This window comes from Saccopteryx bilineata, chromosome 6, assembly GCF_036850765.1.
Source record: "Saccopteryx bilineata isolate mSacBil1 chromosome 6, mSacBil1_pri_phased_curated, whole genome shotgun sequence".
Classification (NCBI taxonomy): Eukaryota; Metazoa; Chordata; class Mammalia; order Chiroptera; family Emballonuridae; genus Saccopteryx; species Saccopteryx bilineata.
In genome coordinates, this window is record NC_089495.1 from 168973872 (window position 1) to 168985484 (window position 11613).

An 11613-nucleotide genomic window follows, 5' to 3' on the forward strand; every position below is an offset into this window, starting at 1 on the left:
CATCCTCACTCCCTCACCCGCTGCCAGTGCCCGGCCTCTGCCCGCAGCTCCCTCACCGTGCACGCACATCCTCACTCCCTCACCCGCTGCCAGTGCCCGGCCTCTGCCCACAGCTCCCACTGTGCACGCACATCCTCACTCCCGGTGCCCAGCCTCCTCTGCCTGCAGCTTCTCTGTTCACGCACACCTGCAGTCCCATGCCCGCAAAGGCTCTGGCCGGGAGACCTGCAGGCTCACAGGACCTGCTTGACCTGCACACAGAGAGAGGTGAAGGTGCACGGAGCAGCCCTCCAACCAAGCCTGACCAACACAGGGCTTTAAGTACTTCAGTGAGCTGGCCTCTGACCTGCCCCGCCCGGAGAATCCTGCACTGCCTGCAGACTCTCCTGTGAAGACCTTCCCTTGTGCTCCTACAGACACAGGAGGCTGCGAGTCCACCTCAATCAATATGGGGCACAATCCCCTGCAGGGCGTGAGCATTCCCGTGACAGGGCCGGAACATGCAGCGGGAGGACCCGTTTCCCTTCCAGACTCGCCCCACCTCTCCACACAGGTTCTTCAGGGCAAGACTGTCCTGAAGTGCCCTCTGCCCGTCCCAGCTAGAGCTCTTGCTCCCTCCTTGGGCAGGAGGCTCTCAAAGGGCTGGAGCCACGGCCTCCTCTGGCTCCACACTTTGCAGAACCCAAACAGGGACCCTCATGGCCCAAGTGGAGCCATAGTGAACAACGTGCTCTTTCCCCTATGTCCCACTAGCTCCCGATTCTCTTCCTTTGCACTTGGCACTCCTACCCAAACAACTTCCACTTGTTGCTAGCTAGCTCTCATCACCTCATCCTTCCCTCCAACAGATTCTGCTGGAATCCTTTTCAGAGGCGGAAACAGGATTAAGTACCCCTTCTATCTGTGACCATGTCACTTTTGAATAGAAAGAGGTCACTCTGCCTTTCCCCAACCTCCACTCTTTGAACTGACCACCTCCAGAAGGTTCCAGTGAAGTCAGAGTTTAAGAGAGATCACACGCATAGCCTAAGGTCATCCTGTACACTGTTTAGGTAAAATCATTACCTTAAAATACTCAGCATAATTAGGGTATGAAAGGAATTTTCCCAGAGAACTGTAATACCAATACAGTTAGGTACTGTGTTAAGACAGGAGTCCCTCGGCCTGACCTGTGGTGGTGCAGTGGATAAAAGCGTCGACCTGGAAATGCTGAGGTCGCCGGTTCAAAACCCTGGGCTTGCCTGGTCAAGGCACATATGGGAGTTGATGCTTCCAGCTCCTCCCCCCTTCTCTCTCTCCTTGCTCTCTCTCTCTCCTCTCTTAAAAAAAAAAAAAAAAAAAAAAAAAAGACAAGAGTCCCAGAATACAGAGAGAATGGGGTGGGGGCACGGACAGAGGGCCAGGAGAAGGCTTCCACCACGCGGGCAGGACAGGGAACTGCTGGGTCTGACTGCCACTCCATATGGCAGACCTCGTCCTACAGAGCCAAGTAGGAAGCTTTGAAGAAACCACCCTAGAGGGAGCACCCTCATCAATGGTGGGGAGGCTCTTCCTGTCTGCTCACTAGACCCTATTTCCTCTCTCCCTCCCTCTGCTCCTTTGATCAGCAGCCATGAAACCTTGGGGGCGGGACCCTTTGTTCACACTCTTCCTTCACACACCAGTGCGGCCTAACAGCCAGAGGAGCCTCTGCGATACACCCCTCTCCCTGTGCTTGTTTAAAAATAGCATCTTTTTAAAAAAGACACACAAGTCTCTGTCTTTGTTCTCCTTCAGATACCTAAACTGCAAAGAGAAAAAAACCATTGCAAAGAAAAATAATGATGAACTTTCATTAAGGTTTTTCAAGTTCCAACTTGGCACAAGTGCGTCTCTTCAGTCAAGTAGTGACACATTATCCTGTTCTCTACCAGTGTTTTTAAGTGTTCCCTGCTAGGCTGGAGGGCCTGCATTCAGGCCAGGAATTATACAGGGGAACCTGACAGTGATCACAAAGGAAACTTGGGAGTCCCTGGGAGTCAGCCGGGATCCCACACGCTAGCAGCGCAGAAACTGGAAGCCACCACGTCTCTGCAGAACCTGTCTGATTGGTGTTCTCCTCCCCGGGCACCCTGCTGACCATCAGTAGTGTGGTCTGAACATGCACACCTAATACCTGCAGGCTGTCTTCAATCTGTGGTTTATTAGAAAAAGAGGTTCAAAACTACCCATCAAGTCTTACCAAATCAGTGTCTAGGCTTAACATCACTCTAAACAAATCTCATGGAATAAAACCTGACGGGAAGAATTAGTGGTGAGCGTTGCTAAGAGAAGTGGGCGGGGAGGAAGAAAAAGAGGAACAGAAGAGGAGTAGGACTTGCCCTGGCAAACACGGCACAGAGCACGGAGCTGGGGACAGTGGATTTGTTCACCAAATAATGCTGGGGCTGGGGATTTATGGAGGGAGGGGAGAATTAAGTAACAGTCTTACTTCACAAACCACCTATCAAATGATTCCAAAGGAACTTAAACAGTAATCTGTAAAACTGAAACCATAAAAATTAGAAGAAAAAAATTAGAGGAAAAATCAGAAGAAAAGATAAATCTTGTGGATGCAAGAAAGGCTTTCTGAGTACAGGAGCCATTTTAAAAAATCCAAAGAAAAAGAACAAACATTTGACTATACAAAACACTAGTTTTTGTATGACAAAAAGTCGTGAACAGCCTGACTCCTGGTGTCTCAGTGGATACAGCATCGACGTGGGACACTGAGGTCCCAGGTTTGAAACTCTGAGGTCACCGGCTTAAATGTGGGCTCATCCAGCTTGAGCATGGGCTTACCACCTTGAGCACAGGGTCACCGGCTTGAGTGTGGGATCATCAACGTGATCTCATGGTCACTGGCTTGAGCCCAAGGTCACTGGTTCAGTTGGAGGCCCCCGGTCAAGGCACATATAAGAAAGGAATCAATGAACAACTAAAGTGCTGCAACTATGAGCTGATGCTTCTCATCTCTCTCCCTTCCTGTCTCACTCCCTCTTAAAAAAAAAAAAAGTCATGAACATTCAGCACTTGGGCAAGAAAAGTCTGGAGGGTGAAATGAGGTGTGCTGTAGACGCTGCCTCACATATCCTGGCACCACGTGCTGAAGTCAGACAAACCCCAGACTGGTCTTAGGAGGCAGGGCTGATAGTTTCAGCCCTGTGGCCAGGTGTGCAAGTTTGACTAGCTTTTGGGGACTCAAACGTTCATGTGCAATCCTACCAGTGAAGGGGGCTCTTGTTTATCATACAGGGAAACATCTGTCTCAATTAACTTTTAAAAAATATTCTTGTATTCAAGCCAGAGTTAAATGCAATAGGGCATTTGCTATTTTTTAAAAACCTGTGGTAGCCCTGGCTGGTTGGCTCAGTGGTAGAGCATCAGCCTGGCATGCAGGAGTCCCGGGTTCGATTCCTGGCCAGGGCACACAGGAGAAGCACCCATCTGCTTCTCCACCCCTCCCCCTCTCCTTCCTCTCTGTCTCTCTCTTTCCCTCCTGCAGCCAAGGCTCCATTGGAGCAAAGTTGGCCCGGGCGCTGAGGATGGCTCTATGGCCTCTGCCTCAGGCGCTAGAATGGTTCTGATTGCAACAGAGCAACATCCCAAATGGGCAGAGCATCGCCCCCTGGTGGGTATGCCGGGTGGATCCTGGTCGGGCACGTGTGGGAGTCTGTCTGACTGCCTCCCGTTTCCAACTTCAGAAAAATACAAAAAACCACAAACAAACAAACAAAAACCTGTGGTGATTTCTTTAATAAAGAAAAAAAGGGCTTTATTAAGCAAATAAAGTTTATCTAGCTAACTATTTAAACTAGCCAAATGTTTGGATTTTTCTATTTTACATTCCTGACCAAACACATAAAATCATGTAAGTGAAAACCAAAATATCTGTTTATCTTACTTACTAGGTTAACCTACTCTACCAAAATAGACTTAACTTGTTAGAGGAGGTGCGATGAGACCTCGATTCTTGTTTTCTTGAAAGAAAATTCAATCAAGGCACAAAATGCAGTAAGCACAGGAAGAATTTATTTGCTGTGCAGCAAGAAAGTCAGAGAACAGTGAACCTTGGAGACAAGTTCATGGGGCTGCCCACTGCTCCCCTGCTTGTAAGTCTCCTGGGGTCCCTTAGAGCTTAGAAGGAAGAGAGGGGCAAGGAAAACAGACCTGGGGGGACAGAGGGGAAAAGGAAGGCGAAGGCCTGCTCATGCTCCCGGAGTGGAGAGCACCTGGGACCTCAGCCCTAAGGGTTTTAAGTGTGGGGACTTTAGGGGAGGTCCCGGGGAAGGATCTCAATAGAATATTCATCAGCTCTGGAGGTGCATCTTTTAGGGTCCTGTTCTCCACTGATTGGTCAGCAGCACAGGTCGAGGGGCAGTGGGGAGCAGCTGGTCCTGAAGTCAGCTGTGGCTTCTCTTGTCTGGATTTGCTGCTTTTCTGGCCTAGAGCTGAATGAAACATGGCTGAGGCCTGAATGTTATCTCTAGGGGCTAATGCTTCAGCTGGTTTGACTTTCTTGTTTGTTCCTTCTCTATGGGGGTCTAAAACCACACAACCAGTGATATGAAATCCGGTGGTCTAAACCGCATGGCCAGCGAAGGGAGGAAAGGTCACCCTGGGGGCAAGGTCCTTATTGTCCCAGTTTTGCCCACCTGGGGCTTTCTGCCCTTGGTGGCCTTCTGTGCCTGGCCTACAAGTCCTTGCTCTGCTCATGTCTATCTGGCTGCCTGCCACAAATTCATCAAAAGTTATAAAATACAAATGTTTCCACCAAGTCTGATTTTTAAAATGGCTCTATTTAGACTTTCACAAAACCATTACAAGTTCAAAAATAGTTTCTACTACAGAAAACAGTCATTCATTCAGTCAGTCAATATGTGATAATGCTGTTGAGTGGGTCTGCCTGTGGCTGTATTAACTTGTGTGGTTCCATTAACATTCTCAGCTGACATTCCGCACTTCTCAGGGATGACATCAAAAACACTTCACAAGCTGGGACAGCCTGGGCCTTGACCAGTCATAACAGATGCTGGCCGTAAGCTAGCAGGCTGAAGGTTCTGGACGGTCCGGCTCATCGGCGCAGGATCTTCCACCCCTTACCTGGCTTCACATTCCCCTTCCCTGACCCCAGATCCACATCCTATGTACGTTCTGCTCTGACCTTTCTGCTTGGCCTGTGGCCTCACTCTGGGTAAATTCGTGAACTGGAGACAGCTCTGGTGTCTGCAGCAGCTTATTGAAAATTTCTATCTGGGTAACACACAGGACTTTAAACGTAAGTTAAAAATCATTCCGTGTTTCCTCCCCACTCTCTTCCGTGGCCACACATTGCTGACCCCTTGCCACACACACACCGACTGCTGAGTCCATTTTTCTCAAAGCACTCCTTTCCTTGAATTCTGTGACACTCATACAATACAGTTGTCAGGGGCTACTTTGCATGCTTTGGAAAAATCTGAGACAAATCTTGTGATATATTTGCTCAGCGTTGGAGATCTAGAAAGACCTGCAAGTAGACATCAAAGTCACCCAGCTACATTTCCCTGATCACTGTATCACTTCCCAGGCTCCCCGGCTCGCCTACAACTCTTCTCTGAAGCCCTAAAACTAGAACTCCAGCTTCTCACTTCATCACTTCCCTTAGATACAATAAAGCCCAAATAGCCAGGTTATAGAGCTGTGAAAAGAACTCGAGAAATAGTAGGTTACAAGCAAAGCCTTTTAAAAACCCCTTGCTTGAGCCAGCGACCTTGGGTCCAAGCTAATGAGCTTTTGCTCAAACCAGATGAGCCCGCGCTCAAGCTGGCGACCTTGGGGTCTTGAACCTGGGTCCTCTGCATCCTAGTCTGACACTCTATCCACTGCGCCACCGCCTGGTCAGGCAAAAAAACACTTGATTTTAAACAATGGCTGCACAGGAACTGGGGGCTCCATTAGCAGTCCTCTCTGTTCCAGGTGGGAGGAACCCAGTGAGTGTTGCTACCTTTCCATGAGTAGACATTGGCACCATCCACACTGCCAGCTTCCCAGGGCAGAGGAAGTGAGACAACTGAAAACTTGGGGTGTATTTTCCCATTCGATGGGAATCATCAAAACTGCCATTGCACATGCACAGCTGCACCTGAGGCATCCTCAGGGAGGCTGAGTGGGGTCTGCAGGCTCCTGGGCAGCCTGGAGACAGCTCTCCAGGGCCTGTGTGCATTATCCAACTTCTCCTCGGCTCCCTGGGCTTTGGAGAACCGACTCCCATTAACCAGGATCACAGAAACTGACAGACCAACAATTTACTCTAGATTTACAAGGGCAATTACGTTTAATGTCCAAAATATACATTTTTACTGTCCTGACTGCCAACATTCTTCAGAAACTGCCTGGACGTCAGAAGGTGAACTAAAAACCATTCGGGTGAACAAAACACTTCCTAAAGGGGACCCTTGGAACCCTGGATCCAGAAGATACTTCATAAGAGTGGTCTGTAGCCAAATGAAGTTGGCAAAAATTCCCCATCATTGCCTCCCCTAAAAAGGCCCCACGAACACTATAGCGATAAAGGCACCAAACCCTGCAGGGGAAACGCCGCTTAACATGAATGAGCATTACTCTCACAGATTCTACCACTGTGACTCTCTTGTAATTCTTTAGCAAAGTTGCATCCTAAAGCACAACTAGGTAAATTCTCCTCTAGACAATACACTGTGGGGCACGTGCCCCTGAGCACAAACACTGCTAGCAGGTCAGCTGTGGTACAGTGACAGCTATTGGTTCTGAGCCTTGGTTTTAGTTGGTACTTTTGACCTCTCAGGGCCTCTGTTTCTCACCTACCAAATGGGATTAAGAAAATTGTTTTGCCTGACCAGGCAGTGGTGTGGTAGGTGGATAGAGCATAAGACTGGGATGTGGAGAACCCAGGTTCGAAACCCTGAGGTTGCCAGCTTGAGCGTGGGCTCGTACAGGCTTGCTGGTTTGAGCACAGTATCATAGACATGACCCCATAGTCGCTGGTTTGAGGCCAAAGGTCGCTGGTTTGAAGCCCAAGCTTGCTGGCTTGAGCCCAAGGTCACTGGCTTGAGCCCAAGGTCGCTGGCTTGAGCCCAAGGTCGCTGGTTTGAAGCCCAAGCTTGCTGGCTTGAGCCCAAGGTCGCTGGCTTCAGCAAGGGATCACTCGCTCTGCTTTAGCTTCCCAGTCAAGGCACATATGAGAAAGCAATCAGTGAACAACTAAGATGCTACAACGAAGAGTTGATGCTTCTCATCTCTCTCCCTTCCTGTTTGTCCCTCACTCTGACTCTGTCAAAAAAAAGAAATGTTGTAAGAAACAACTAAGGTAAAAATCAGCGTACAAAAAACAATCATCGGTAAAACCATTTTATAAAGTGCCATCAAAATACGATTCTCTGCTAAGGATATACTTCTTGCTGTGTAACTCCTCAATATGCATTTAGAAAGGGATACTTTTGTTTATACTTTCAATACCCATACCTTGACTGCTAATTAGCAAGGGCTATGACCTGGCCTTTGAACTTAGGAAGTTCAGAGAGCAGGCAAGTGGGGTCCACTGCATATTGCTCGTGATACACACACAGGCATTTTGGTGTGGTACGGTGGGTGCCAAGCCAGGAAAAAGGAGGAGAGAGGTCAGGGAAAGCTTCCCAGCTGAAACCTTAGGAACCTTGATGGACCCTTAGGAGGGTTGACTGTATGTGTGAGTGTGTGTGTGTGGGGGGGGGAGAGTTAGACATAATGCCAAATGACATAATGTGGGAAGCATGTCAAGACTGGGCTCAGTGAAGGTTGACCTTCCAGTGTTACACGCCCTTACACAAAGGAGAAATGAGTTACCTGCCTCCTCAAAGAACAGGAAGAGATTTAGCTCAGTGAGGAGGCTGTTTCTGGAGAGTGGAACTCCTCTTTGGAGAAGGGGCGGGGGACTTCGGTGGGGATAAGAGGGCGGCTGGGAAGTTATCTCTAAACAAGCACATACCATGGCCCTGGAGGGAGTGAAGCTCCTGCCATCTACCCTGCATGGGGGTCACATGGGCTAAGGTCTTTTGATAATCGGCCTGCAGGAAAATGTCACTAGACAAGGTCTTGGTAGCAGTGTGGGCCTTCTGTCATGTCCTCAGGCTCTGACTGCTAAAAGCAGAATCCCCACACCTCAAAGCTACAATCACCAGCCTTTTTCTCCAGCCCCAATCACAAAGGCCTCTCACCGCCCAGGCCCCTCCCAGTCCCTGGCTCCTGGAGCCTCCACACTGAGGTGGGCGTCCTGGGAATCACGAGTGTCCTAGTGTTGGAACCTGAGGCAAAAAGTGTGTACCTCTGTGGACATTCATCAAACTATTCTCCCATATTGGAACTGGATAAAAGTAATTAAAAGCCCTACAGTCCAAAAACACGACTATTTATAAAGCCAGCATTGCCTAATCTGTTGCATGTCACCGTCAACCCTCATAAACCCCAAATATGGACCAAACTGAGAGTGTTCGAATATAATAGGAATCAGGGCTAACAACCCATTTTTATTTTTAGATGTTGGTATTTTGCTTATCGTGGATTTTTTTACATTATATTTTATTTTTTAAAATATTGCATTGAAATAGTATTTATCTTAAGTACTGAGAATCACTGTTTATTTTTGCTGCAATATGTACACAGTCCTGTCAGTTGAGAATGCTCTGAGGTTTCCTTGTTGATAATAGCATGTTCCTAAGAAAACCCGGTTTGCCTGAAACCCTCAGGCTTGCAAAAAAGTGTTGGCTACACTGCGGGCAGGGTTAGGGTTAGGGTTGGCCTCCTCTGCTGAATTCGGGAAGCCCCAAGGATTTGAACTTTAGCAGCCTCTTCCGCCCCAGGGGGCCAGCATTGCCCTGTATTTCTTGGCAACATAATTACAGACGCCAAAGCCGAATTCTGCAAACCCTGCTGTCTCCTGGCCGTCGAGGGGCACCCTGTGGGAATAGAGGCCAAGGGTGGAGGCCTCCAAGTGGGAAGTGGCCCTGTCCCTTCCCGGCAGAAACCCTGGGCTCCTCCCTCCGCCTGCTGCGCCGCCATCAATCACCGCTCCAGTCCAATCGCCCCCTGCCAGGATTCACCGACCCCCTCCTGCCGAAGCTACTTCCCCGGGGTGGAAATCTCCGGATAGAGTCTGCCTAGTGCTCTGACTGGGCACCGGAGCTGTGCGACCCCTGCTCGTGCCCGGGAGCACTTGACACCGCGTAGGCGTCCCCGTAGGTAGAATTCGACAACGGTCCCTATCTTCTCCTCCTTGGACGCGCACATGCACGCACACACCCAGCACCTCGAGCCACCGTGCCGTCACCCCCAGCTGCCCCGCACGCTACTCCCGCAAAGGTCAGCTGAGGATAGCCGGTGGCCCTGCCGAGACCAGCGGCCGCCTCGCAGCGCTGTCACCCTGTCCAGTCCTGGCGCCCCTCCTCCAGCAGCCCCCACCCCCACGACCTCCGAGGACGTTCGCCTGCTCTTTCCTCGAGGTCTCCCCGGAGGGGAACAGAGTGTGAAGAGCAGCACGCCGCTCCAGGAAACCCTCAGAGCCCCCGCCCGCACCCCGAGTCTTCCCCGGCTCTGGTTGTGGGCAGAGGGGTGGGGTCTCCGCTGCCACCGCCCCTTACCTCGCGCATGCCCTCCCCGCGGGTTCCAGAGGCGGGGGCGACCGGTGGCCCCGCGATCTAGCGCAGGGCTGGGCTTCCCCACCCTGGACGAGCAGGAGGAAGAGGGGAGGGGAGAGGGGAGAGGGGAGGGAAGAGGAGAGGACAAGAGAGGGGGAGGGGGAGAAGGGCTTTGTGGCAGCCTCCAGCCCTCCCTCGGCTCCAGCGCTAGTAGCCATCGCCCACCCCCAGCACCTCGGGGCGGAGGTGGGGGGAGATCTGAGGGGGCGCGGAAGGCGCCTGCGCGCCCCGGGGTCCCGCCACCCCTGGCCCTAGTACCGCGCCTCCTCCGCCCTCGGAACTCGCAGCCTGGGCACTTACCCTGGGACGAGAACCCCAGCTGCGACGCCGGACAGCTGGAACCAAAAAGTTTATCTAACCCACAGCAAACTTGGCCGGACCGGCTTCCGACCCGCCTCGGCGCAGCAGCCCCTTTCTTCTGCACTCCCGGGGGAGGACCGGAGTTTTGTTCTCGGAGATCCGTCGCCTTTCTTGCTACTCATGGCAGAGCCGCACAAACGCTCCCGCACCCCTTCCGGGACGAGCCCGCCGCCCAGCCGCAGACCCCGGGCCCGGCGCGCCGGCTGGAAAGCCCCAGGCGGAGGCCTGCGCGGCCCGCCCTTTGTCCCGGCTCGGACCCGCTCTGCAGCCCGGGCGGCCGACGCGACCCCACCGCCGGGTGTTTCTTTTCCTCCTCGCTGCGAAGGGGGCCGCCCAGCCCCGCCCGGCCCGAGGGCGCGAGATCAGCGGGGAGGCGGGATGTGGTTTGCTCTGCGCCGGGAGACCTTTATCCCGCCTAGGGAAGGCGACAGGGACACGGGGAGGGGGGGGGGTGGCTGGGAGCTGAGGCCCGATCTCCTCCTGGAACCGAGTCAGGCCGGTCCCTGATGAGCTTCCTGCTGAGTTCTCCCCGCTGGGAAGAACACCTTTGGGGAGAAACTGCTAACAGTAGTAGTTGCCGAATTTGCGGGTGTTGCAAAAAACCTCAGGGCCACCTGTTTTGGACATAAGCAGAAAAAGGAAACTGTGGAACACTTTATTTTTGTTCTTGTTCTGCTTTAGACCTGCAGCAGAAGAAACTTTTATTGGTGTTAGTTCTTGTGAATCCTGTCTTCTAAAATAAACAGATTGATTTATCATTTTTAATCAGCTCAGCTTGATGGTTCTGTTCCAAGACATCAATTTGCCAAATCATTGGGCACCTGTTATGCCCAAGCACTGAGTCAAAGCTTGGGATAGGCAGGCATTCTGGAGGGGTGGAGGGTAGGGGCAGGAGACTATGAAAACATCACAGAATACTTACACAAACATAGAAGGTAGAGTACAAACTTAGGCTATTTGGGATACCCTGTTGCTTCTAGGCTACAAGCATGTTCAACATGTTACTGTGCTTAATACTCTAGGCAGTTATAACAATGATATTTGTGTGTAAACATAGAAAAGGTACAGAGAAAAATATGGTGTAAAAGATAGCAAATGGTTCAGCTGCATACAGCACTTAACATGCACTTGCAGGACTGGAAGTTGCTCTGGGTGTCAGTGAGGGGGCAGTGAGTGAGTGTGAAAGCCCAGTGCAGACTTAATAAGGTGTACACTTAACACTACCCTGACTTTGTTTTTAAAGTAACCTTTACTTACTGTAACTTTTTTGCTTTATGAACATCTTTGACTCTTGTGATAGCAGTTTAAAACACAAACATAATGTATAGATGGACAAAGATATTTTCTTTATAGCGTTTTTCTATAAGCTTTTAACATTTTTTTTTTACTTGAGCTGTTTTGTTAAACACTAAGACACAAACACACACATGAGCGTAGGCCTACACAGGGTCTGGGTTCTCAGTGTCACTGATTTCTGCTACCATACTTAGTCCCACTGGAAGGTCTTCAGGGGTAATAGCGTATAGAGCAGTCATGTGTGCTAACA

The 11613-nt window shown here is 50.8% G+C and overlaps 1 protein-coding gene across 1 annotated transcript in view; it reads right to left on the minus strand.

The window, feature by feature from the left end:
- The window catches only part of RIN2 (Ras and Rab interactor 2), a 248557-nt gene extending 238094 nt beyond the window's left edge, over positions 1–10463 (minus strand). Inside the window, exon 1 of the mRNA XM_066234871.1 lies at positions 10008–10463. The gene's annotated coding sequence lies outside the window, so the exon portion shown is untranslated. The remainder of the gene's footprint in view (positions 1–10007) is intronic.
- Positions 10464–11613: the final 1150 nt, after the last annotated feature.